The sequence below is a fragment of the Haliotis rufescens genome, unplaced genomic scaffold (assembly GCF_023055435.1).
Source record: "Haliotis rufescens isolate VD_foot unplaced genomic scaffold, xgHalRufe1.0.p SCAF_47, whole genome shotgun sequence".
NCBI classification, from domain to species: Eukaryota; Metazoa; Mollusca; class Gastropoda; order Lepetellida; family Haliotidae; genus Haliotis; species Haliotis rufescens.
Window position 1 is genome coordinate 2,563,669 of NW_025964190.1, and position 22,011 is coordinate 2,585,679.

The 22,011-nt window shown below is 41.3% G+C and overlaps 1 long non-coding RNA gene across 1 annotated transcript in view; it reads right to left on the minus strand.

Annotated features, from left to right (window-relative positions):
- Positions 1–6,386: 6,386 nt before the first annotated feature.
- LOC124119400 overlaps positions 6,387–22,011 on the minus strand; it is a 56,592-nt gene continuing 40,967 nt past the window's right edge. Inside the window, exon 4 of the long non-coding RNA XR_006858639.2 lies at positions 6,387–6,446. This is a non-coding gene — a long non-coding RNA (uncharacterized LOC124119400). The remainder of the gene's footprint in view (positions 6,447–22,011) is intronic.

Consider the following 22,011-nt stretch of genomic DNA (forward strand, 5'->3'; position numbering starts at 1 on the left):
GATCATTGGAATTATGTGATCAATACCATTGATGTTTAAATGCCAGCAATGTGGGATTTTAGGACACACCTATAATGCTTTCATTACAACCATCCTAGGTTGGTTGGTTGTTGTTTAACGCCGCACTCAGCAATATTCCAGCTATATGACGGCGCTCTGTAAATAATCGAGTCTGGACCAGACAAACCAGTGATTGACATCATGAGCATCGATCCACGCAATTTGGATCGATGACATGCGTCAACCAAGTCAGCGAGCCTGACCACCCGATCCCGTTAGTCGCTTCTTACGACAAGCAATGTCGCCTTTCACGGCAAGCATAGGTTGCTGAAGACCTATTCTACCCCGGATCTTCACGGGTCCCATCCTCGGAGTGGTATTGCCGCGGGTGCTGTGTGAGAATCCTTCTCGGTTGTGTCCGGATATTTCAGTACAAGGGATTGCTTGTTCCTCTGATGCATTCCCTTGATGATCATTACACTGCATAACATTCATAAGATCCGCTGTGAATTATACGTGTTTAGTTCGCAACCCGGAGAATTATTTTCAATTAATATTTTTATTACTTGCAACACGTTCACGTGCACAGATTTATGTCCCTTAAAGAAAATATCGCAAACAGCGAAAGCAACAAATAAATCATGTCCTTCTTCCGTTGCTTTTCTTCTCGTCTATTCCCGTTTTTCTTCGAGATTTAAACATTTTAAATCTGTGTTTACGAGTCACGTCACATTCTTGTCGTTAGCGAGAAATTGCTTTCAGTGAATCACGAACATTGTTGAAAAAATTACCTACATGGCCTCGACGAGCCATTAATGCACATGGCTCAATGTCCCCTATGAATTCAAATGCGGTCGGAGACACAAAATATCCCCCGTCTGCTTACGAGCACCTGCTGTCACGCTGTCCCAGACATTGGTTCATAATGTATAGCTGCTCAGTACGCCACGCCATGGCTCAATACGATACCTGTTGAAATAAATATACGTCCATAGACGTAGTACTGCTGTGAGGAGTGAGTGAGTGCGCTTTGAAAAAAAACCTCTTTCCATAATCACAAGCGTCTCACTGAAAGCAGACCCTTGTACAATTCAGACTACTACATATCTAGAGCATGTGTCTATGAATCATTCAGAAATAGAGATGATACCAGGTGCTGGCGAAAACATCTTGCCCCACCGGTGGCACCCGTTACAAACACATGCCAAGGCAAATCAAGTGTTCTCTTGAACAAAGACGCGAACATAATCATTACAGCATTCAAACTTTAACAGACCAATCGTGGTTGGTCAGACCCAGGAGTGTCTGACAGAAAGATCAAAGATCACACATTGTAATCAACTGACCCTCATTTAAGTCGACTCTTTTGACTAGCATGGATTTTTCGAACCAATACTTGTTTTAAGGAAATAAACCAAATTTTAAGGCACATTGGTTATTGCATTCATTATCGAATTTTGAACCCAATGTGTTGTATTGTGTTGTATTGGCTTAGCGAGTACAATTGTATCGCATCAAAGCTGGCACAGTATATGTTGGTTCATCTCAATCGTGGACTCATTCACCCGGCGAAATAGAAAGAATTAGCTCTGAAACGTCGTGACAAAGAATAAAAGAAGTTGCTAACCATAAAAAGCGTCATGTAATTATGTTCTTTTAACGTCTAAATACCTATCAAATACTTAATGGACTCATTGGTGTCACTAAAGGTTCACAATTCACAACGTGTCTCATGTCTAACCAATTCCGTGTGTGGATGGCGTGGACACGCTTTGAAAGAGTAATGAGTCGTCACTGACATACAACAATCAGAATTTGACACCTTAAGAGACGTCTGTCAGTGTGAAAAGGTAAATATAATCAATTGCATTGAATTTAACGAGACTGTCCATCACATTGTCAGTGGATGCCCAGCTTTGGCACAAACACAGTCTCTTAAGCGACATGATTAAGTGGCTCGATCATTGTACATGTAATACCGTCTTCGCCATGCTTGCGGTTTTGACACAGAGGTCCTTCCATGGTACGACCCAAAATATGTTGAGGGCGTCATGGAAAATCATTCATATCATTGTATTTTCTGTCCCCTTTGACACTAATGTGATTGACAAGATTGAGGAAAAACATGGCAAATATGCGACCTCGCTTTCGAAATGTCACGCATCATCCCAAGTACCAAGTTGTACTCCCCATTGTTCTCGGTGCCTTAGGTTTGGTACCTCCCAATCTGTTGACTGGCATTGGGAGAGTACCCGGGTTTGCTGCCAGCAATACAGCCCTTCTGACAATCTGGGTAATGCAGAAGGCTGCATTGTTGGGGAGTCTTCGCATTCTCCTAAAAGTTCTGGGTGGGTTTGACTAGGCAGCGCTTCCTGGGAGAAGTCCCATTCGCTGTCTGGGCTGCGTGTAGAGGGGGCAAGGGCCCTGAGCTGATGATGAGCCTAACCAGCCTGACTGTGCCAGGATCACCCAAACCCTCTTTGCTGCATTTTTTATTTTAATCTGTAAATAATAATAATAATAATAATAATAATAATAATAATAATAATAATAATAATAATAAACGTTCCATATTCATAACGAGTTGATTGTACGGTTACTCCATGTCATGAGTATGTGCTTATGAAAGAAGCCGGCTTTTTAATAAATGGTTCAATTCAACAATGACGGGGAATACTTAGCAGAGCTATTGTGTTTTGATACATTAGATTCGCCACTTGGTGACAGTATTTGTAACTCTATATTATCCTGTTTTCGAATAAAACCAGTGTGGGGGTGTATTGTTTTCGTGTCACTACATTTAGTCGTTGTATTCGACTAAGGTGTAGTTCGCTTAAGTACGGTTGGTCGTGATGTTTGACTTGAATGTTGTCCATTCCACTACAGTTAGTCATATTCGACATAATTTTAATCTTTTTTCTGCAGTTAGTAGTTTTATTCGACTTAAATATACTTAGATTCAGTACAGACGGTCGTTATATTCGACTTATTTATGTAATTCGTTTTGCTACAGTTGGTGTTATGTTCGATTTAAACATCGTACCTTTCACTACAGTTCGTCGTTATGTTAGATCGGTATATTAAAAAAGTCAACGCCAGAGAATACCCCATCCCGAAACTGATTACATAGATCGCGATAGAGGCGATAGATCATCATTGGTTTCGTTGTTGTTCGTATTGAGAAGAAACTGTTTTTATCTAAATCGTGTGATACACATTAAGATTTAGCTTTTTCCTTGATCACGAATTCATGTGACATATTCTTGCTTCATTTCCTTTTAATGGGACTAAGAACCGCGATGAACAGGAATAATGTTGAATATTTATCTATTAATTCACACTATATTGCCCCATTGCGTGAAAAGTCTGTTTCTATTATGAAAATGACAGTGAAAAAAAAGTCATAAAACTATCAATAAATCCAACCTTTGTGCATTAGCAAAGATTTACATTCATCCTAATCTGAACAGTATCCTTTAAAATCTTGAAATAAACGTCATAAGACAATTATTGACAAATTAACAGTCTGAGTGCCAGGACTCTTTTTTTATATACGAGTTTTTCCGGAAGAAATAAGTACAGTAAACTACGGTTATAAAGAACACGCTTATAACGAACTGACGGTTATAACGAATTATTTTTTTGGTCCCGGCCATTGGCTGTATATATGCTGTATGTCTGCTTATAACGAACTACGGTTAGAACGAACTAAAATTGGCCGCCCCTTTGAGTTTGTTTTAATCGTAGTTTACTGTAAGTAATATAGGTGTGTAAGTGGGTGAGTAGATGAGTGAGTGAGTGAGTATGGTTTTACGCCGCTTTCAGCAATATTCCAGCAATATCACGGCGGTGGGTGAGTAGAAGAACGCATCTGAATTGAAGCCGAATTATCATCGTTAAACATGTTCTAAATAAAGGAGGCAACACAATTTCAATAACCACAGGAAATCAGTTTATGCTGTTTCAGAAAAGATGGGCCAGTTGGCTATCGCACAGGCCCGTTGATACAAATAAGAATTACTTTATCCTAAAAATGTGAGCGAGTGAGTGATTTTGGTTTTACGTCGCTTTTAGCAATATTCAAGCAATATCACGGCGGGGGACACCAGAAAGGGGCTTCGCACATTGTACCCATGTCGGGAATCGAACCCGGGTCTTCGGCGTGACGAGCAAACGCTTTAACCACTATGCTACCCCACCGCCCCTCTAAAAAGGACAGTTAAGACATCGAGGATAGTTCATGTGTCGAGAGAAATATCATGTTTCTCTCACCGAGTGACGGGGGGAAAGGAGATATTTTCTAGAGTGGCGTAGCCGCGAGGAAAAATATGTCCTTTTTCTTTTCCCCATGTTTTGATGCCATGCATTGTACTAGCCTTCGTAAAGATCATTGTTGCAAATTCAGTACCAACTTCTTCGATCCTGGTTGCCGTTTCACAAAGTGATCTTAATTAGCGCTAAGCTGAGCGTAACTCAGATACGTTAACAGAAACAGAAACAGTTTATTTCTCTCAAAACCACCGGTGGTGGTACAAAAGAGTACAAAAGAATAAGCATTTAAACTTAAAGTAGTATAATTTCTGTTTTGTGTTTTTGTACTGCTTTAAATATTTCATCGATTTATCTCGATAATTATAGGTTCTTAAGGTCGCTGTCTTTTTGACTGTACAATAACCTCTTAAATGTATACAAATTAGACCATTTCTTCTGGTAAGCAATTGGCAAGAAAACAAGTCTATGTTTAGACAGAGCCTTGCATCTAAAACAGATAATGAAATTCATAGACTTACGACAGCCGTAGCACTAAGGTTGTTTGTAGAAGGGCGCCCTTGGAAATATTTGTTATCTCATTGATTAGGTCTAAGTAATCTCAAACCGGAGTAAAATGTCCCTTCATCGTACAAAGGCTTTGGGGTGGTCTTTTGTGTTTCAAGCATACATGTATATTTTGATGAAAGTCAATTGGTGCGTATTGTCAACTGTCGCGCAGATCAATCACAAGCTGGTCTGTATGACATTGAACGTGTGAACTGTGTAAACAATACTAAGAGCATCATTCATATTTGAACAATGCAGTACAGGTAGTTCTAGAAAATTACAGTGGTAGAACGGAAGTTACCATTTTCAGGATATAATGCCGCAATGTTTGTGTATATATTGATCTCTTTTTAACAATCAACATGCTACCCATTGTAGCCTTGAGCGAAATAAAATTCAGTTCAGTTCAGTCACTGCTTATAGAGAGTGAATGAGTGAGTGAGTATGGGTTTACGCCGCTTTTAGCAATATTCCAGCAATAACACGGCGGGGGACCCCAGAAATGGGCTTCACTCATTGTACCCTTGTCGGGATTCGAACCCGGGTCTTCGGCGTGACGAGCGAACGCTTTAACCACTAGGCTACCCCGCCGCCTCTCACTGGTTATAAGGCGTTTCATCTGTTGAATATATATTTTCTGACATTACTCTACAAACAAAACCATTATCATGACGTTACGTTATTGCCGTTGAATCTGAACGTGCATTTTGAACAAGTAAATGATGCAACTTGGTCATTAGGCCCTCTTATAGAGAAATCAAGTATCAGGGTGAGTGAGTGAGTTGGGTTTAACGCCGCTTTTAACAGTATTCCAGTTATATCACGGCGTGTATGCTTAATGTGGGAGGAAAGCCCGAAGTGATGCAGGTCTCAGACGTTTACCACGAGCACGGGTATGGTGCTGACAAACCTAGCAACATAATCGGGGCGAACCGGGATTCGAACTTACAATCATAGGTTTCTGGCGTGCCCAAGGGACGCAACTCTGCACAGCGAATCGCGGCGCCTTAGACGACTGGGCCACCCGTGCCCCCTGATCAACCGTAGAAAAAAATAGAATGTGTTGATTCTGGCAGTAGGATTAACAAGGCCCGGAATCAACAATATGGGCGGTCCGGTAGCCTAGCGGTTAAAGCGTTCGCTCGTCACGCCGAAGACCTGGTTTCGATTTCCGACACGGGTACAATGTGTGAAGCCCATTTCTGGTGTCCCCCGCAGCGATATTGCTGGAATATTGCTAAAAGCGGCTTAAAATCATACTCACTCTCACTCACTCACTCACTATTGCTCCAATACGGAACATTCAAAAGCCACGTCATAAAGTGTTGATTAGACGCAAACAACTTATAACGATCGGGGGAACGTGAGGTGTTTGCATTCGACGCAGAAACATGCATCGCCCATGACATATTTTCACTGAGAAAGGTTGGTCTAAACTGGCAACTGCTGCGGTGTGTAATATGATCATCAGGTAACAGAAGCATATAGCAGTGCGTGTGATACGCTTAGGCATGTATTGCTTGTGACAGACGGACAAGACTGAGAGAGGTTAAACGTTAGATACTTGCCCAATCCAGGAAACAATCTACCTTCATCTCCGTAATATTCTCTGCAATCTCTATCGGGACCTGAGAATATAAAATTAAATATACATGTATGCATGCCTGTAAGAAAATTGAAGTAATTTGTTAGGCATTTTCTATGGCATTGAAACATGTGGACGAATGGTGTTTTATGTTGACACTGTTTCAGTTATAACGGGTGGGACAATCGTCTACAGCGCCGCATTTCATGGCACAGTTGCGTCCCTTTGCACGCCAGGAACCTATGATCGTGGGTTCGAATCTTTTTCGAATTATTTTTCTAGGTTTGTCAGTACCATACCTGTGCTCGTGGGCTTCACCACAGTGATACAGGTCTACGACCCGCTTCACTGCGGGCTTTCCTCCCAAGTCAAGCCGTGATATAACTGGAATAATTATTACTCACTCACTCATCCACTCACTCAACCATCTTCCCGTCCACAAAACCCACTCACTCACTTGTAATATTAAGTGACTAAGTGACTGAGGGACTGAGTATGGTTTTACGCCGCTTTTAGCAATATTGCAGCAATATCACGGCGGGGGACACCAGAAATGGGCTTCACACATTGTACTCATGTCGGGAATCAAACCTGGGTCTTCGGCGTGACGAGTGAACGCTTAAACCACTAGGCTACCCGACCGCCCTGTAATATTAAGTTATCATGGGGTGTCAATTCAAAGTGTTCGAAAAGGTCACAGCCCTTTAGCACTTTTTAAAGCCCACGAACCTTTGGAGTTGGGGCGGTGTGGGTTGAGAGTGTTGTTTCTATAGTGTCATGCATAACACTGTAATTTGTTTATGTCAATGCTAAGATACGTGTGTTCCCGTTTCGAATGCAGGCACGTGAGTGTCGTATGAGTGAGTGGGTGAGTTTGGTTAAACGTAGCTGTTAACAGTATTACAGTTATATCACGGCGTGTCAGCTTAATGTGGAAGGAAAGCCCGAAAAGATGCAGGTCTCAGACGTTCACCACTTCGGTGAAACCCACGAGCACGGGTGTGGTGCTGACAAACCTAGAAACATAATCGGAGCGAACCGGGATTCGAACTTACAATCATAGGTTTATGGCGTGCCCAAGGGACGCAACTCTGCACAGCCAATCGCGGCGCCTTAGACGACTGGGCCACCCGTTTTCATATCTAAAGTACCTTATCATATATGACCATTGATCTCGCCATCGATGAATTACTTAGACAATGCTTCAGAGCGTAAAGGTCGAATATGCTTTTCGTAAGAGGCGACTATCGGGTAGTCGGGCTCGCTGACTTGGTTGATCTGAATTGCGTAGATCGATGCTCATGATATTAATCACTTGATTGGCTGGTCCAGACTCGATTATTTACAGACCGCCGTCATATAGCTGGAATATTGCTGTGTGCGGCGTTAGTAAAAAAAACAAAAAAAAGCTTCAGTGACAATACATCGACATGTTAAAATACTATAAGGGTAACGCTTTTTTTCAGGGCATTATCATTTGCAGAAGCCCGAGGTCTTTCATTAACTGCCCGACGAAGGAGGGGAGTTAAAAAGACCGAGGGTTTCTGTAAATGATAATGTCCTGAAAAATAGCGTGACTGATATTATTGCTAAAAATGGATGGAATTTATTATCAAATAAAAAGAAACACCATTATCGGTTTTGGCCCATTCACTGCAATCAACACGAATGTCACTGACCCACTTTTACAAATATGGAACGTCATAGAACAAACCTGATGACGTCACTATCGAACGTGACGTCACCTAGCAACGGGCGTGATAATGGCCCGTCGTCAAGCAATGTGAGGGCATTATGAAGTTACAGCGGCCCGCTCATTTCTGATAACATGCGGGCGTTTTTTTTTATATTTCTATCTATTTTAGCTATAATAATAGTTAACATTGACGCAACGCTAAAAATTTCGACTGACGTAATTAGTTCTATCCAAGAAAATACCTGGCTAAAAGAGACATTAGGGTATCAAGAAAGATTTGCAAATGTGTTTTTATTGTATTGTTTTATTTCAAATAAAGTGAACTCTATTGTCACTTGATTGTCTGGTTTGCTATGCGGTGTCAGGTAACATATACTTACTTTGTTTTGCAAAATGTTTGAGTGGCTGTTTCTACCGGTCGGCCAGGACATGCTTACCCTTATCGCGAACTCCTGGTGTAATCTGTTTCGGCTAATTATCGAGATTTGTTACTGTCTGGCGTTGACTATATATATATATATATACCGCCCGGATATTGTTGATGTCCAAAATGTTTTTGATGTCCTAGAATGTTGTTGATGTCCCAAAACGTTGTTGATGTCCCAAAATGTTGTTGATGTCCCAGAATGTTGTTGATGTCCCAAAATGGTGTTGATGTCCCAAAACGTTGTTGATGTCCTAGAATGTTGTTGATGTCCTAGAATGTTGGCGATGTCCCAGAATGTTGTTGATGTCCCAGAATGTTGTTGATGTCCTAGAATGTTGTTGATGTCCTAGAATGTTGTTGATGTCCCAAAATGTTGATGTCCTAGAATGTTGTTGATGTCCCAGAATGCCATCGGTGTCCTAGAATGTTGTTGATGTCCCAAAATGTTGTTGATGTCCCAAAATGTTGATGTCCTAGAATGTTGTTGATGTCCCAAAATGTCGTTGATGTCCCAAAATGTTGATGTCCTAGAATGTTGTTGATGTCCCAAAATGTTGATGTCCTAGAATATTGTTGATTTCCCAAAATGTTGTTGATGTCCTAGAATGTAATTGATGTCCCAGAATGCCATTGATGTCCTAGAATGTTGTTGATGTCCCAAAATGTTGATGTCCTAGAATGTTGTTGATTTCCCAAAATGTTGTTGATGTCCTAGAATGTTATTGATGTCCCAGAATGCCATTGATGTCCTAGAATGTTGTTGATGTCCCAAAATGTTGTTGATGTCCTAGAATGTTGTTGATGTTCCAAAATGTTGTTGATGTCCCAGAATGTAGGCGATGTCCCAGGATGTTCTTGATATTTCAGAATGTTGCCGATGTTTCAGAATGTTGCTGATGTCCTACAATGTTGCTGATATCCCAGAATGTTGTCGATGTCACAGAATGTTTCGGATATCCTACAATGTTGCCGATGTCCCAGAATGTTTCAGATGTCTCAGAAAGTTGCCAATGTCCCAGGGTGTTCTTGATATTTCAGGATGTTGCCGAAGTCCCAGAATGATGCCGATGTCCCAGAATGTTGTTGATGTCCCAAAATGTTGTTGATGTCCAAAAATGTTAATGTCTCAAAATATTGTTGATGTCCTAGAATGTTGCCGATGTCACAAAATGTTGTTGATGTCCCAGAATGTTGTTGATGTCCTAAAATGTTGTTGATGTCCCAGAATGTTGTTGATGTCCAAAAATGTTGTTGATGTTGTTGGAAAACAAGATGACCGCCATCGGTTTTGGTTGTCGGTCTGATATCCGTATTCAAACATTTTCTGTGAATGTAACGAAAGGCCTTCCTTGATTGTATTGAAAGTTAAGAACGACACATGCCGTAGGGTTCGAAGATCAACAAAGCCTGACCATCCATTAAGTCGCATGCACAGGTTGTTGGGGAGCTTAATATCTGTACTTGGACGCAGCGCACGTAATTCAAAGTAAACATATTAGTTTCATTTTCAAAAAAATCAGTAAACGTGCTTAAACGTGGCACTGGATTGTCTGGCCCATTAACACTTGAGTGTCTTGTCAAGAATCGTTGGCAGGCCTCTATCGTATTGCAGAAGTTCTGCATTGAGGCATTAAGGCAACAAACAATCACTTTTATGTTGTGTAAATAGCGGGTGCTACATAAACCCGGACATGTTGACCTTTTTCTTTGAACATATGGTGTCTACACTGACCCATTCAAAACTCTCAGAATGTTGTTGATGTCCCAATTTGTTGCTGATGTCCCAGAATGTTGCCGAAGTCCCAGAATGTTGCAGATGTTCCAGACTGTTGCCGATTTCTAGAATGTTGATGATATCCTACAATGTTGTTGATGTCCCAGAATGTTGCCGATGTTTCAGATGGTGCTGATGTCTCAGAATGCTGCCGATGTTTCAGAATGTTGCTGATGTCCTACAATGTTACTGATATCCCAGAATGTTGATAATTTCCCAGAATGTTGATGATATCCCAGAATGTTGATGATATCCCAGAATGTTGATGATTTCCCAGAATGTTGATGATATCCCAGAATGTTGATGATATACGAAAATGTTGATGCTATCCAAGAATGTTGCTGATGTCCCAGAATGTAGCCGATGTCCCAGGATGTTCTTGATATTTCAGAATGTTGCCGATGTCCCAGAATGTTGCCGATGTTTCAGAATGTTGCTGATGTCATTCTATGTTGCTGATATCCCAGAATGTTGATGATATCCCAGAATGTAGCCGATGTCCCAGGATGTTCTTGATATTTCAGAATGTTGCCGATGCCCCAGAATGTTGCCGATGTTTCAGAATGTTGCCGATGTCCCAGAATGTTGCCGATGTTTCAGAATGTTGCTGATGTCATTCTATGTTGCTGATATCCCAGAATGTTGCTGATATCCCAGAATGTAGCCCATGTCCCAGGATGTTCTTGATATTTCAGAATGTTGCTGATGTCCTACAATGTTGATTTTATCCAAGAATGTTGATGATATCCCAGAAGGTTTCCGATGTCCCAGGTTGTTGCTGATATCCTTGAATGTTGCCGATGTCCCAGAATGTTGATGATATCCCAGAATGTAGCCTATGTCCCAGGATGTTCTTGATATTTCAGAATGTTGCTGATGTCCTACAATGTTGATTACATCCTTGAATGTTGCCGATGTCCCAGGATGTTGTTGATATTTCAGAATGTTGCCGATGTCCCAGAATGTTGCCAATGTGTCAGAATTTTGATGATATCCCAGAATGATGCCGATGTCCCAGAATGCTGCCGATGTTTCAGAATGTTCTTGATGTCCTACAATGTTGCTGATATCCGAGAATGTTGATGATATCCCAGAATGTTGATGATATCCCAGAATGTTGCCAATGTCCCAGAATGTTGCTGATGTCCTACAATGTTGCTGATGTCCAAGAATGTAGCCGATGTCCCAGGATGTTGTTGATATTTCAGAATGTTGCCAATGTCCCAGAATGTTGCCAATGTTTCAGAATGTTGCTGATATCCCAGAATGTTGCCGACGTCCCAGAATGTTGCCGATGTTTCAGAATGTTGCTGATTTCCTACAATGTTGCTGATATCCCAGAATGTTGCCGATGTCCCAGAATGTTGCCGATGTTTCAGAATGTTGCTGATGTCCTACAATGTTGATGATATCCCAGAATGTTACCAATGTCCTACAATGTTGCTGATATCCCAGAATGTTGATGATATCCCAGAATGTTGATGATGTCCCAGAATGTTGATGATATCCTAGAATGTTGATGATTTCCCAGAATGTTGATGATATCCCAGAATGTTGATGATATACCAGAATGTTGATGCTATCCAAGAATGTTGCCGATGTCCCAGAATGTAGCCCATGTCCCAGGATGTTCTTGATATTTCAGAATGTTGCCGATGTCCAAGAATGTTGCCGATGTTTCAGAATGTTGCTGATGTCATTCTATGTTGCTGATATCCCAGAATGTTGCTGATATCCCAGAATGTAGCCCATGTCCCAGGATGTTCTTGATATTTCAGAATGTTGCTGATGTCCTACAATGTTGATTTTATCCAAGAATGTTGATGATATCCCAAAAGGTTTCCGATGTCCCAGGTTGTTGCTGATATCCTTGAATGTTGCCGATGTCCCAGGATGTTGATGATGTTTCAGAATGTTGCCGATGTCCCAGAATGTTGCCGATGTTTCAGAATGTTGCTGATGTCATTCTATGTTGCTGATATCCCAGAATGTTGCTGATATCCCAGAATGTAGCCCATGTCCCAGGATGTTCTTGATATTTCAGAATGTTGCTGATGTCCTACAATGTTGATTTTATCCAAGAATGTTGATGATATCCCAGAAGGTTTCCGATGTCCCAGGTTGTTGCTGATATCCTTGAATGTTGCCGATGTCCCAGAATGTTGATGATATCCCAGAATGTAGCCTATGTCCCAGGATGTTCTTGATATTTCAGAATGTTGCTGTTGTCCTACAATGTTGATTACATCCTTGAATGTTGCCGATGTCCCAGGATGTTGTTGATATTTCAGAATGTTGCCGATGTCCCAGAATGGTGCCAATGTGTCAGAATTTTGATGATATCCCAGAATGATGCCGATGTCCCAGAATGCTGCCGATGTTTCAGAATGTTCCTGATGTCCTCCAATGTTGCTGATATCCGAGAATGTTGATGATATCCCAGAATGTTGATGATATCCCAGAATGTTGCCAATGTCCCAGAATGTTGCTGATGTCCTACAATGTTGCTGATGTCCAAGAATGTAGCCGATGTCCCAGGATGTTGTTGATATTTCAGAATGTTGCCAATGTCCCAGAATGTTGCCAATGTTTCAGAATGTTGCTGATATCCCAGAATGTTGCCGACGTCCCAGAATGTTGCCGATGTTTCAGAATGTTGCTGATGTCCTACAATGTTGCTGATATCCCAGAATGTTGCCGATGTCCCAGAATGTTGCCGATGTTTCAGAATGTTGCTGATGTCCTACAATGTTGATGATATCCCAGAATGTTACCAATGTCCTACAATGTTGCTGATATCCCAGAATGTTGATGATATCCCAGAATGTTGATGATGTCCCAGAATGTTGATGATATCCTAGAATGTTGATGATTTCCCAGAATGTTGATGATATCCCAGAATGTTGATGATATACCAGAATGTTGATGCTATCCAAGAATGTTGCCGATGTCCCAGAATGTTGCCGATGTCCCAGGATGTTGATGATGTTTCAGAATGTTGCCGATGTCCCAGAATGTTGCCGATGTTTCAGAATGTTGCTGATGTCATTCTATGTTGCTGATATCCCAGAATGTTGCTGATATCCCAGAATGTAGCCCATGTCCCAGGATGTTCTTGATATTTCAGAATGTTGCTGATGTCCTACAATGTTGATTTTATCCAAGAATGTTGATGATATCCCAGAAGGTTTCCGATGTCCCAGGTTGTTGCTGATATCCTTGAATGTTGCCGATGTCCCAGAATGTTGATGATATCCCAGAATGTAGCCTATGTCCCAGGATGTTCTTGATATTTCAGAATGTTGCTGTTGTCCTACAATGTTGATTACATCCTTGAATGTTGCCGATGTCCCAGGATGTTGTTGATATTTCAGAATGTTGCCGATGTCCCAGAATGTTGCCAATGTGTCAGAATTTTGATGATATCCCAGAATGATGCCGATGTCCCAGAATGCTGCCGATGTTTCAGAATGTTCCTGATGTCCTCCAATGTTGCTGATATCCGAGAATGTTGATGATATCCCAGAATGTTGATGATATCCCAGAATGTTGCCAATGTCCCAGAATGTTGCTGATGTCCTACAATGTTGCTGATGTCCAAGAATGTAGCCGATGTCCCAGGATGTTGTTGATATTTCAGAATGTTGCCAATGTCCCAGAATGTTGACAATGTTTCAGAATGTTGCTGATATCCCAGAATGTTGCCGACGTCCCAGAATGTTGCCGATGTTTCAGAATGTTGCTGATGTCCTACAATGTTGCTGATATCCCAGAATGTTGATGATATCCCAGAATGTTGCCGATGTCCCAGAATGTTGCCAATGTTTCAGAATGTTGCTGATATCCTACAATGTTGATGATATCCCTGAATGTTACCAATGTCCTACAATGTTGCTGCTATCCCAGAATGTTGATGATATTCCAGAATGTTGATGATGTCCCAGAATGTTGATGATATCCTAGAATGTAGCCCATGTCCCAGGATGTTCTTGATATTTCAGAATGTTGCCGATGTTTCAGAATGTTGCTGATGTCCTACAATGTTGAATGTATCCCAGAATGGTGCTGATGTCACAGAATGTTGCCGATGTCCCAGGATGTTCTTGATATTTCAGAATGTGGCACGTGTTTCAGAATGTTGCTGATGTCCTACAATGTTGCTGATATCCCAGAATGTTGTTGATGTCCAAGAATGTTGCTGATGTCACAGAATTTTGTTTATGTCACAATGTTTCTGATGTCCCAGGATGTTGCCGATGTCCCAGAATGTTACCGATGTCCCAGAATGTTTCCTATGTCCCAGAATGTTACCGATGTCACAGAATGTTTCCGATGTCACAGAATGTTGCTGATAAAAGTCTGATCTCTTGGTTATCAAGAGGCGTGTGACGTTCTTCCTGTCTCTTAATAAATCTAGCATGATATAAGCGCATTTGATCAGTGCGCACTACAAATGTATAATTGAATTGAATTTAGTTATGTAACTGTTATGCAGCTGTTATCAGAAAAGAAATGATATGTATGATTCTATATAACATGAACAATGTTCCTACAATGTTCCTACAATGTTTATTTTAAAAAATCAGCCAAGTTTCGCATTGTAAATAATTTGCGTCCTTTCTCAATGCGTGTAGCGATATCGCAATATTTTGTGTCAAGTAAAACGCTGAATAGTATCACAATAGAGGAATACCCCCAATTGTCACCCTTAATAGACTCGTATCAAACTACGCGCGAAAATGAAACAAACAAAGTTTGTTTTCAGAATCTAGTGTGTCGATAATCGCTCAACAGTTTTCAGTGGGCATGCCAAGTCTTTTTTAAAAGGGTTGCCTTCTGTTCTCTTAGTTCTTTCCATCAGTGTATATACATATATCGGTCAAACCCACGTACATCACAGCGTGACTTCAGTGTGATTGTTCTGTATAAAAGCGGTCATTTTCTAGAACCACCTTTAACGAAATCACGCAGGTGAGCAATCGCCGCAATTCTTACCAAAACATACGCGTCGGTTTAATAAGATGAGTACCCTATCTATTAACCTAAAAGGGGGCTTTCATCCTCCTTCAAGAACCAGCATTACTACGACCCCCGAGTCTGGTATTCCTATAATTTGCAGTATAATTAAAGGCCATGGAATAGCTGGAGACCACGGTCGTAATGGCCGTAGAAATGTACAGTTAGATCTCCAGATGAAGTTTCTTTGATTAGAGGCTATTACCTCGAGTGATTTATGATAGGCAGACTGACTTAAAAACTTAGACACGACCTACATATGTCAACTGGGAATGACAATTGTTACTTATTTCTACTAGTGAGTGAGTGAGTTTGGTTTTACGCCGCTTTTAGCAATATTCCAGCAATATTATTGTACCCATGTCGGGATTCGAACCCGGGTCTTCGGCGTGACAAGCGAACGCTTTAACCACTAGGCTACCCGACCGCCCCCTTATTTCTACTAAAAAAATATGTTTTTAAAATCACGGTTAATTGATGTATGCAAGATATGAAAGAATACAAATGTTCGGATATATCAAAAGCACATGTTGATTTAAGGCTTATAATAAACGATATAGTGACATATGTAAATGCATATTTTCAGTTATGTTTTTGTGTGTAATTTCCACCTTTGTCAAACTAAGGAAAGTTTTCATGTCAGCATTTACGTCATATTCAGGGAGTCGCTGACGTTCATTCAGGAAATAGAGTAATGTCATTATTATAACAACATATTCGCCATCGGGAAAATCTGGAATTTTTTTTATTTAGATATCATCGATATGTTTGCATGTGTACGTAATCGTTTTCATGTCTGAGGGGCGGTAAGTAGCCAAGTGGATAAAGTATTTGTCCGTCAATGTCCAACATTGGCACGCTGTATAAAAAGGTCTTCTAGATCCAATTACTACGTAGCCCAGTGTTCAAGAACATTGTTTCAAGAGAAATGAAGGTATCGTGACGATATACACAACAATCCAATAAGTATCGAATACCATTTTATACTCTTTAATTCATTTTCAGTAATGAATCATAAAGTTACTTCTACCAACCCGTGAAGATCCGGGGTAGAATAGAGAATAGGTCTTCAGCAACTTCTTCATGCTTGCCGTAAAAGGCGACCATGCTTGTCGTAAGAGGCGACTAATGGGATCGGGTGGTCAGGCTCGCTGACTTGGTTGATGCATGTAATCGATCCCAATTGCGTGGATCGATGTTCATGATGTCAATCACAGGATTTCTTGGTCCAGACTAGAATGTTTACAGACCGCCGTCTTAAAGCTGTAATATTGCTGAGGGCGGCGTTAAACAACAAAGAAACAAACACACAAACAAACTTCTATCAAGCTTTTTTGAAGGGTAAAATACAAAACAAGACATCCATTAGAAGTTATATTTCTGATTCTAAAATCTGAATGAAACCCCTTCAACAATAGGCTACGTGCAAGAGCTGAGCCCACACCTAGAGAAAAACATGATTTGTTTTCTTGTGACGCCACACTCGGCTATATTCAAGCTGGGGGCACGGGTGGCCCAGTCGTTTAAGGCGCTGTGCAGAGTTGCGTCCCTTGGGCACGCCAGAAACCTATCGTAGGTTCGAATCCCGGTGAGTGAGTTTGGTTTAACGCCGCTTTAAACAGTATTCCAGTTAATTATATCACAGCGTGTCAGCTTTATGTGGGAGGAAAGCCCGAAGTGATGCAGGTCTCAGACGCCGCGATATAACTTGAATACTGTTAAAAGCGGCGTTAAACCCAACTCACTCACTCACTCACTCACTCACTAAATCCCACTTTACTTTCGTTGCATGGTTTTAGCTTCATAAACAATAGATGGTGTTTGCTTAACCACAGTATTACTTAACTGTTGTGCGCGGACTATCCACCGCCATATGTTAAAGCGATTTCACAATACATAATGTGTCCATAGCAACAGAAAAACAATTACATTTCAAGGTTTTTGAGCCAGGTCAAACATGTAAAACCACCCTTTCCCAATCCGTTAAGGCCTGATTGGGGTAATAGGCAACTATAATGGGGAATTCCCTTTGGGTGAAAACTATTGAAAATTGCTTTTAAAGTGTCATTGCATGATACATAATGCCCCATCCTTTTTTGTTATATCGCCGTCTTTAAGGTTTTTTTTGCACAAGTCTATCAACGTTCAATGAAGGACACTATACCCAAAGGTAGCCAGCACAATAAGATTAAAGAACGTTATTTATGTAACAAAATAACAAAATCATTAAGAGCGGCATCAACTTACGTCAAAACAGATACGTCATATTTCATCATTTTGACGAGAGTGTTTTGTATTTGTGATATTTTTAATCATCGAACCAAAGGGATTTGTTGTTCAACCAGGTAGAATTAAGACTGACATATCAATTTAAGTAAATACTTTGAAACCAATTTGGAAAATAACAGAACTGTGAGAGCGAAATATGACATTAGTTATGGTGACTTCTTGATGTCTTCCACATTGTAAACCACTCCTTCACAAGCAGAAATATGACAATTAGAACATATCACAAAAGAACAGAAATAAAATGTTTGACATATTTACTGTTTGATTATTTGTTGTTTAACGCCCACTCAGCACTATTCCAGCTATATCTTGATACTCCAACAGTTAAATTGTTGATGCAATGTCTTGTGACCTCCAAACTAGATTACTGCAATGCATTGTATGCTAATCCTCCCATGAAAGCCATATCAAAGCTACAACGCATTCAGAACTCTGCAGCTAGATCCATTTTCTAAAGCTCCAAGATCCAATCACATCAGTCCTGTCCTCAAAGAACTACATTGGCTTCCAGTCTCCTTTCGTATAAACTATAAGATATGTATCATCACTTAAAGATCTTATATCCCTGTACTCTCCAGAGCGTGCTCTCCGATCCTCTGGTGGAACTCTACTGTATCAGCCTCTGTCTACTTCTGCTACATGTATGTCTGACCGTGCCTTCTCCTTTTGCAGTCCACAGTTATGGAACGCTTTGCCATTGAATCTGAGAAACTCTGCTTCTAAGGAAACGTTTAAGTCTCTCCTCAAAACCCACTTCTTCACCTCAGCTTTTCAATAGTTATGGAACTCTTTGCCATTGAATCTGAGAAACTCTGCTTCTAAGGAAACGTTTTAAGTCTCTCCTCAAAACCCACTTCTTCACCTCAGCTTTTCAATAGATCTCCTGATTGCTGGCATATGTACATAGACAATACTTTTTAACTTTGTCACAGCGCCAGTGAGCAACTGTCGATGATATTAGGCGCTTTACAAATCAATTATTATTATTATTATATTCTACCCCGGATCCTTACGGGTCTGGCACTAGTGGTATTATTGCATAGCTTAAAGTTGGATTGCTTCTTTTTTAATGCCACGTAGTCAGGTGAATGTGTTGAAAGGATATTGTATTGCAACCAGAAATGTGTCCCATCATGTGTACAAGTACATTGTATGAACAATTTGACAGTTGTATGTAAAACATAGCTAATTTACTTCAGTTAATATGTCGACCCGTGAAGATCCGGAGTAGAATAGGTCTTCAGCAACCCATGATCGCCGTAAAAGGCGACTGTGCTTGTCGTAAGAGGCGACTAACGGGATCGGCTGATCAGGCTCGCTGACTTGGTTGATGCATGTCATCATATCCTAATTGCGTGGATCGATGCTCATGATATCAATCACTGGATTGTCTGGTCCAGACTCAATTATTTACAGACCGCCGCCATATAGCTGGAATATTTCTGAGTGCAGCGTTAAACAACAAACAAACAAATATAATTATGGAAAGGGTTTTGTAGCTTGTCTTTAGTGTCTTTTAAATTTTGCGAAGGTTTCCAATTCTCTGATTTCTGGCGGCAGATTGTTCCACAACGCAATTTGAAATGATCGGCCATCATATATTCCGCTTTGGCTTTAATACCGTCAGCAGACGTTCATATTATGAACCGAGCAAACGTATGGTTTTGTGTGGTACCATCAGTTCCTGTAAGTATGCAGGAGTCAACCCGCGCATTGCCTTGTTGACCAGTCAGGATTTGTAATTGCACTTTTGTTGGAAAGCAGCCAGAGTAGATTAGTCCATATTGGAGGGATATCTACTCCCATTGGCGTTCTTGTACTTGACAGCTGTATTCTCAACAGGTTGTAGCTTATCTATCGGTTCCTTGGTAGGCAATACAGGAGGGAATTTCAATAGTCCGAACTGGCGATGACGAATGCTTAGATCAAGACTTGTACAGCATCGGCGTCGAATTGTTTTCTGTTTTAGCCGAAAGTGTCGAATACGATAGTATGCACTTCTGGATATGACTGTGACATGTTTATCCAAGCTATAACGCGGATCAATCATTCCTAGGTTTCTGTCACAAGGACTGGGTGTGATCATAGTCACTTCAGTGCTGGGGGACCCTGGTGGCCCAGTCGTCTAAGGCGCCGCGATTCGCTGTGCGGAGTTGCATTCCTTGGACACGCCAGAAACCTATGATTGTGGGTTCGAATCCTGGTTCGCCCCGATTGTGTTTCTAGGTGTGCCAGCACCCTATCCGTGCTCGTGGGTTTCACCGAAGTGGTGAACGTCTGAGACCTGCATCACTTCGGGCTTTCCTCCCTCATTAAGCTGTGATATAACTGGAATAATGGTAAAAGCGGCGATAAACACAACTCGTCCACTCCAATGGTGAAGGTTGCTGATGTTGATAAGACTTTGAACAGTTGACAACGAGTTCAGCTATAAGTAGCTTATGACAGTGTGAAATAAGTTTATATTAAAAAACGGCCCAAACCTCATTACAAAATCAATAAGTGTCAATCTGTCATAAAGATATTATTTTGAACCTTTTTTGCGTCGGAGCCGAACACGAACTGTGGCTGGCGTGGAGACGGACGAACGATACACATTTAATTGTATATCTGCAAACACAGGGATAACTCAGCAAAATGTTTATGTGTGACAAGGTACAAGCCCAGAAGGGCTGTATTCCTGGCAGCAAACCCAGGTACTCTCCCAATGCCAGTCAACAGATTGGGAGGTACCAAACCTGAGGCACCAAGAACAATGGGGAGTCGGACAACCTGGTACTTGGGATGCAAGCGTGACATTTCGAAAGCAAGGTCCGCATATGTGCCATGTATTTCTTTAATCTTGTCACAGCAGTGTCAAAAGGGACAGAATTCAATGATTCTAATTTGTGAAAGCCAGTATGAAACAAATTTGTTTAAGTGGGAGGTTAGGCACCCTACCACAGTTCAGTGGATTTGCCTCCCTTACACCAGTGTGTTGGTAATCGTAAACCGATCACGTGACGCACGTGACTGCATCAAGCCTCTTTCGGCTACACCAGCAAGCAGCCAAACGCGAATTTCATAGGCAACATATTATTTATTGTCTTAGAGTATTTTCTTGTCCGTACGTTGGTGAGAAGAACGATGTCAGGTCGGAGATCGAGGAAGCGGAAGATCCAAGCACCCAGCGACCGGAGATCGTCGCGGAAATCGGCTCGAGTCAACAAACCAACGAATCGAAGTTCTCAGCCCGGCGATGCAGACAACATGGCGTCAACTACCGTCCCCCGGTCATCGCAGCCCGTCGACGCGAGGAATGGATCAGGTGATGTATTACCTCATGTTTTCAATAATGATTCACGATCTCACGTAGTGATAGGCTTAGATACCCCAACTATCCCACTAGTACAGTCGGTAAATCACAACACACACGCTCTCGCATCTGTTGCCATTGACAACGATACGCTTAACATGCCTATAAATGCTAGGATAGCATGCAGTGGTGACAAAATGGTTGCTTTGTCAACTGACAATGTTGGTTCCTTTATCCCCCAACCAATTAGGGATAAAATACACAATGGGGAATATGTAGATCTGGCTACCCTCATTAAGGGATTGGATAAGGAGCAAAGTATGGATAGCACTATCAGAGTAAACTCAATGGGTCAATTGGAAATGTCACGCCAGTCGAAGGACATACAGTCAGTGGAAGAGTGGACAACAGCCTTTATCATATTTGTCAGCATATACCTGGAGAAATTCCCCGAAAGCCACCAGCAAATGCTTAAATATTTGCACACAATTAGATTGGCGGCCAGCAGGGGCCAGGGTTGGCAAAATTATGATAAACAGTTTAGGCTGCGCATGAGTAGATCTACAGGCAAGGCATGGGGCACAATCAACGCCGAATTGTGGATGCTCTACATGAATGTCACTCCTCAACCTGTGAACCGCAGTTTCACCACTTTCAAGCAGCCTTCACAATCTCCAACTGCAAACACCTTAAAAGTTGGTTTTTGCTGGGATTTCAATGACCCTGGAAAATTTTGTCGCAGACAACATTGCCGTTTTCCTCATGTTTGCTATCAGTGTGGTGGGAGCCACCCATTCCCAAAGTGCAGATTAAACCAATCAGTTACAGGAAATCAACAAACCCCAGAGGTTAATACATTTCAGTTTCGCAACAGAAACCTCCCAAAACGTGCAAGCATTGGGCCACACACCTATCAAAGTAGATAAGCTATTAGCATACCTGGAGTCCTACCCATTGTTAAGTGATGCCGGTGTTCTTCGTTGCGGTTTCACCGAAGGATTTCATTTACATTACACAGGACCCAGAGAGGCCAGTTTAGTTTGTAATAACCTAAAATCAGCTCAAGATCCCAATATGGAACAAATCATACTTGGGAAACTTTCAAATGAAG